The 6205-nt window shown below is 41.7% G+C and overlaps 1 long non-coding RNA gene across 1 annotated transcript; it reads right to left on the bottom strand.

The window, feature by feature from the left end:
- Window positions 1-3988: 3988 nt before the first annotated feature.
- Window positions 3989-4179, bottom strand: LOC118558314. The gene is made up of 2 exons (XR_004928302.1): window positions 4133-4179; window positions 3989-4052 (listed from the first exon to the last, which is right to left on the bottom strand). It is a non-coding gene; the product is annotated as an uncharacterized LOC118558314 (long non-coding RNA).
- Between the last annotated feature and the right edge of the window lie 2026 nt (window positions 4180-6205).

Genomic DNA, 6205 nt, shown 5'->3' with positions numbered 1-6205 from the left:
AGACATATTTGCTCACTTGACAGGCAAATAGGAATTTATGAGTTAACAGTTAGCACAATGCCTTGTTAACTTTTTTTGTTGGAAGTTTTCTGATCATATATTTCATCATTATTAAGCCAATAGAAGTCTATATTTCAATGTCCAGATCAGTTAATAAGCAGCTAATTATAGTAAAGCCTTTTGAACATTTGAGTAATCCTGCTAAAAAAAAAACTCGATACCTTAGTAGTACACATTTAAGTTAAGCAAAGTACTGTAAAAGAGGAAATGGGATGAAACCAATTGTTTGTGGAAGGAATCACAGTAAATGGGAAAAATGTGACATACATTTGCTAAGACTCTATGTTGTGTTGGATAACAAATAAAGATAAAAAAAAAAACAATCTGGATGTTAAAGCTGGTGCTTTCTCTCTTCATTGCTCTCACCTGTTTCTCAGATTGAAAAATCACTGTTACGCCAGTCCTGCCGCTTGGGGCCTGTAACACAAGCACAAAAATGTAAGTACCACTGGAAGGCAGCCTCATCCAGACGCAGCTACAGGTGGCGGTACTCTCCGAACCGGTTTCGTTTCTGGTGCACCCAGAGGTGCCTTCACCGTTTGGCTTTCCACATTACATACAGCACTGTGACGGACTCAGTAAAATCCATTTCCTCTGTAAAATCAATCTCCGCCACTCCGTGAGGTGAACCGATAGGAGGAACCGACTAGCGGACAGACGCTTCTTCTATTTAAAGAGCGACAGCTTTACATGATACCCCAAAGTACAGGAGTAACACAGGAGCGATGCAATGCAAAGCAAGGCAACTGACACATCTCTAGCGATGCAAAAGGCGTGATTTTAGCGATTAAAGTGAAGCTACAGTGGCTGAAATGAAAAATCTGAACTTTTGTTGCGCTTCGACACTCAATCAGACTCTGGATGTGGCTGTGATGTGGGATGAAGGACTGGAGCAGACACAAAGTGATTTTCAACACAAGCTGATTGTGGTTGTATGCGGTCGGTCTTAGTTGTATGACTCAACCAATTATTACTACTGAGACAAGTTCAGAAAGGACCTAGCCTGGAGAAGATTGAGTGAGAAGACTGGAGTGGCAGGTAAGTAAAAGCATCACAAGATAGCATCATTTGTGTATTTGTGGCTTGTAACTCGCTGTGCAATTACAGTCGCCTGCCATGTGACTTGTCGGAGATATATCAGGTGAGCGACAGCACGCAAACGTGCCAACTTTGTCACTGAAATCACGTTCAGTAGGAACGCACCATTAGAGTATCTTAAGCAGGGAAGATGGAGGATGCTGATTTGCTGATCCACCACCTATACAGTGGAGGAAATGTGTCATGTCAGGGGTTAGGTTGTGGTAGGACCCAAACACAGAGAGACCAAGGCAGGGAGCGGGTATGGGTGAGTTTAATGAAAAAATATCCAAAAACTTACAAATCACTGGAGAACTCAGGAGCAAAACCAAAACGTAAACCTGGGGTGTAACACGAGGAAACAATGAGGCAAGGTGACATGCAGCAGCAGTGGGAAGAAGTGGTAAACACAGTTGGCACAGGAGAAAGCAATAGAAACAGGAGTAACCAGCAGGGAGTGGCGAAATGAGAAGAGCTTATATACTGGGAGGAAAGCTGGAACAAAGGCAGGAGTAGATTGGTTAAGGAGCTGGGAGAGAAACTGAGGAGAGAGAGCTAGTGGCAACAGGGGCGAGAGAGAGCCACAAAGGAAAGCAGGCTGATTGTAACTATACAAACAGATACAAAAACCCAGAGCTGTGTAAACCATGACAAAATGAACATAAACTTCTTCACCAATCAAACTATTATTTTTATGTAGATAAGATCAACTTTATCATCTCCATAGGGGGAAATAAATTAGCATCTGTGGCCTGATGGGTTAAAGGCATGGCTCTGACGTAATCTTCAAGGATGAATAAATATAGGAATAATAAATATTTGTGAATAAAAAGTGATTGCCCCCATATTGCAATGGGGAAACCAGTGGGAGCAGGTGAATGGAGTGAAACTAATTACCAGAATGGGTGGAGATAATCAGGGGAAGGGAAGTGACTGGAAGTAAACTGAAGCTGTTTGGATGATGACTGGAGAAGAAGAGTGATGGGGTGGTGACAAAGAGGTGAGCTGGCAGATAGAAGGCAGGTGAACTGAGTTGACTGATTAAAGGCTGGATACAGAGAAGTGATCTGAGCAGGCCAAGTGAATTAACATAAACAAAATCAAAACCCAAACCAAAACTAAGACAGAACCTAAAACAGAAATAAAACCTGAGGCAGGGGAGTGAACTAAGTGATCAAAATTAACAAACAGCCAAAACAAAGCCCAGATCCTGATAGTGGATGGATGGATGGATGGATGGATGGATTAGCTGCAGCTCTGTTGGGAGCACCTCAGACCTTACCTTATCTGCAAGGTTGTGCCAGACAGTCCCACAGAGGAAACTCATTTTAGCCACTTGTATCCAGCATGTCATCCTTTCAGCAATTATCCTAAATCAAATAATAGAGGTAAGTTGGATCTTAGATGGACCGATAAATCACCAGCAGCTGTATTAAACCAAGCAAACCTTGAGTTTTTCTATTCATCTTGCTTTCCATCTGGCCATTCTACAAGACACCAAGATACTTTAACTTCTCTGATTTAGGCAGACTAATCCTGGAGAACATTTAAAGCAACGCAAGTAGTTAAAGGGGAATTGTTTGAAGTTAACATCACTTAAAAGTAAAAGCATATAATGTACTTATCGTAATAAACATGTGCTATAAATAAATTGCTCTAACTTGATTTTAATTTGAAAATTTGAAAAAAAATAACATTTTGGTGTATTGAGCATTTTCTGTGACCACTCAGATGTGTGACATAAGTATAAGTTCGTCATGGTTCTGGTTTCCCAAAAGAAAAGAAAAACTTTGGCAGAGTTGGATATCTAAGTTCTGACGTGAAATTACTATCCAAACTAAAGTGACTGCTTGTGCAGTCGCCTGTGCAGGTTTATTGGCTACACTGAAGAAGCAGGCATTTTTTGCTTGAGTTTCCCAACTAGTTTTATTTTTTTACATACAAAGCAGAAGGAAAGGAGTACATAAACACAGAAAAACATTAGGAGGATACATCAAGCGAGAACACCCTTTTGTCATACAAGTGTAAACACACATGACAATATGAAGCTCCTGATATTTTTGCACAACACCTAGTGCACAGCACTGGCCATATACCGTATTATACAAGTCAGCTACCTACGCAGGTATTCTATTCAAATAGCTTTGTGTTATGTGCTATGGACACAATATATAAATAGCAAAACAAAGAATCATGGCACCTCATTCCAAACATATTTCTAAACATATCAGCTGTGCCATGCTAATGGACCGTATGCTAATCTATGAAAAATGCTAGCAATGCTCTTTTAAATCCCATAAAACAAATTCTGCTTAATGCGGTAGATCATCACATTGTACAATGGCATGGATAAAATCAGTTCTCACCAGTCCACAGTTCCAACTTGGTCATTAGACACTTTGGCATCACAGTGCTGGTAATGAGAGTCCCAGTCTGAAGTGCCTTCACTTGATTCCGTAAATCCAGGTTTGCCATACCGGTTCAGGTTTGAACCGGTATGGCAAAATACACATTTATCCCACAAAATCTTCCTCTTCCATTCCTGCAAATAAATTAAATGACGGTGTTCTTGGTTCTTCAGCATTCCATTGGAGCTATGTTTGGGACAGATCCACCTCCATCAAAACCAGCTCACTTTGGCAGTTATTGGCAAAAGCTTTAAAAACTTTGTGAGTGCACTCACTCCTTTAGGAAATCATGGCCCCATTAATTACAATAAGTTATCAAAGTTCTCAAGCAGAAAAGAGGTTCCAGGCCAGTATGTTAGAACTAACAGGATTCAGTCAGTATCAATTGCTTTTTGCTTTTCCATGAGGACTTTGAAAGGAACGTAAACATGGAGGCAGCAACGCAATTTAAGAGTTTTATTGAATCTTGTGAAACCAGGTGGAAACCAGGAGGGGTCTGTTCTCTGACTGTGGATGAGAAAAACAGACAGGACTGAGCACCAATAGCAAGCAGGCTGGTTGTGTGAGATAAGCAGAGGTTGACTTACGGGCTAGATGGACAATGAAGTCCATGGGAGCAGTAAGACGGTGAACAGAGAGCCAAGGCTGACAGTTTGCACGTTAACTTGTGGTTGATCGCTGTTGGTGGAGCTTGTTGGAGGGTGAAGCCAGGTCTGGATCCAGGGTAGAGCTGACACCTTAAAGGCAGAAGAGAAAATGGATTAGTCACTGAGGAAATGGCAAGGGAGATCAGGGACAAGGTATGGTCAGGTTACTGCGCTTGGTAAGCTAACACGTTGATGCCTTTCTTCTGTCTCCTGCCTCTGTAAAGGCTCTGCGTGATTGGTGGTGATACAAAACACAAGCAGCTGCCATCCAGCTGTCACACTCTACTGGAGAAAGGTGAGAATAAACACCACAACACCATCCACACAGAATTGTGCACAGATCTGTGCACCTGACAATTGGTGGATAATGGGTCTCACTGTGAATCTCTGGAGTCCTAAGGCCTTAGAAATGCCTTTGTAACCCTTCCCTCTCCACTTGCCTCTCCAACCGCTCGGACAATTTTTCCTGTGCTCCCTACTTGCGTGGATTTTCCTGCCTTTAACTTTTTACTTTCTTTTTATCTCTTAGCCAAAACTACAGAAAATTGGATTTATTTATTTTTTCCCATGTGGACTATTTTAGTCTTCAGCTAATCGACACAAGATGCCGCCTTACACCTAGACCTCTTAGGAAAACGCTGCTATAGAAAGAAACCAACATGAAGTGGATATGGAGAAGAACCACCTGATTACAGCTAATCAGCACAAGATGCCTCCCTTCCCCTCAGAGGACTTTGACACGCTTCTACTGAAAATAGCTGTTATGGAGCTGAAAATCCAGCAACTCGAAGTGAATTTTGATGTAAACAGCACATATGGAAATGAAACAACCTTGCCTGTGATTCCGAACTGTGACCACCAGCCCAGCAACTCAGGGAAGAAACAGTTCTCTAAGGAAGATGAGAATCAACCCACTGGTCCATACAACTTCAGATTATGGAAGAACCACAGCGCTAGTACTATTGGACCTTCAGTTCGGCATTCAATACTGTTAATCACCCCATTCTGTTAGAGCACCTGGAAAACTGGGTCGGCCTTTCTGGTATAGCACTCAACTGGTTGCAGAGTAGGTCTTCTGACTCCAGCCTACTCTACATACCCAGGACCAGAACCAAACATGGAGAAGCAGCACTTAGTTCCTATGCTCCACTTATCTGGAATAAACTTCTAAAAAACTGTAAAAGTGCTGAAAGCTTGAGTTTTAAATCAAAAATTAAAAACCCATTTGTTTAGGATTGCCTTTGATTGTTCTAGTTAAACTGTTAACTGAAACACCATTAGTTTTAGTTTGTAGCCCAACTGATTGTCCGGACCTCCGAGCCATGGACTTAATTATTTGATTAGACTCACCTGCGTTCCCTTGATTCCCACCTGTACTTAAGTTCCCCTTGATTTGTTTCCCCGTTGTCGGGTCATACTGCGTTGCTCCGTGTCCTCCAGTGTTCTCTCCTGCATTGCTGTACTCCCCGTGTTGCCGCTGCACTGAGTTTTGTTCCCGAGCCTGAGTGTGTGTAAGTTTCTTTGATTAAAATCCTCTTAACATCATGCGCTGTCCTCCGCCTCATTGCAGCCTAGGCAATGAGGCTTTCGCCTCGCAAAACCCTGACACTGTTTTTAATATTTGCTTGTAGTTTTCTTTTTCCCATGTTTTATTTTGTTTCAATTTTCTACAATTTATTCCAACTTACCCATATTCAGTTTTTTCCCCCTACGTTTTAATCATGCAAAGCACTTTGCGTTGTCTTTGTACTGAAATGTGCTATACGAATACATTTGCTTTGCCTTCCCAGACTGATTGATGTTGGTGAAATTGTTTCTTATCTGTTAATCTGGTAATCTTCTTTAAGTCGGGCCATGATGACTTGCTTTAAACTCCAATTTGTCAGACAGGTTCTAGTTGAGCGATATCTTGAATTTGCTGGTCTGGTTATCAGGCCTGTATTTGGCTTGTGGAATTAATCTCAGCTTTCCCAAAATGCATAGGTGGAAATACCGGGGGGATGTAAAAAAATC

The sequence above is a fragment of the Fundulus heteroclitus genome, chromosome 3 (assembly GCF_011125445.2).
Source record: "Fundulus heteroclitus isolate FHET01 chromosome 3, MU-UCD_Fhet_4.1, whole genome shotgun sequence".
NCBI lineage: Eukaryota > Metazoa > Chordata > Actinopteri > Cyprinodontiformes > Fundulidae > Fundulus > Fundulus heteroclitus.
Note: the sequence above shows the minus strand (reverse complement) of the source record. Positions and strands in the feature narration are given on the sequence as shown.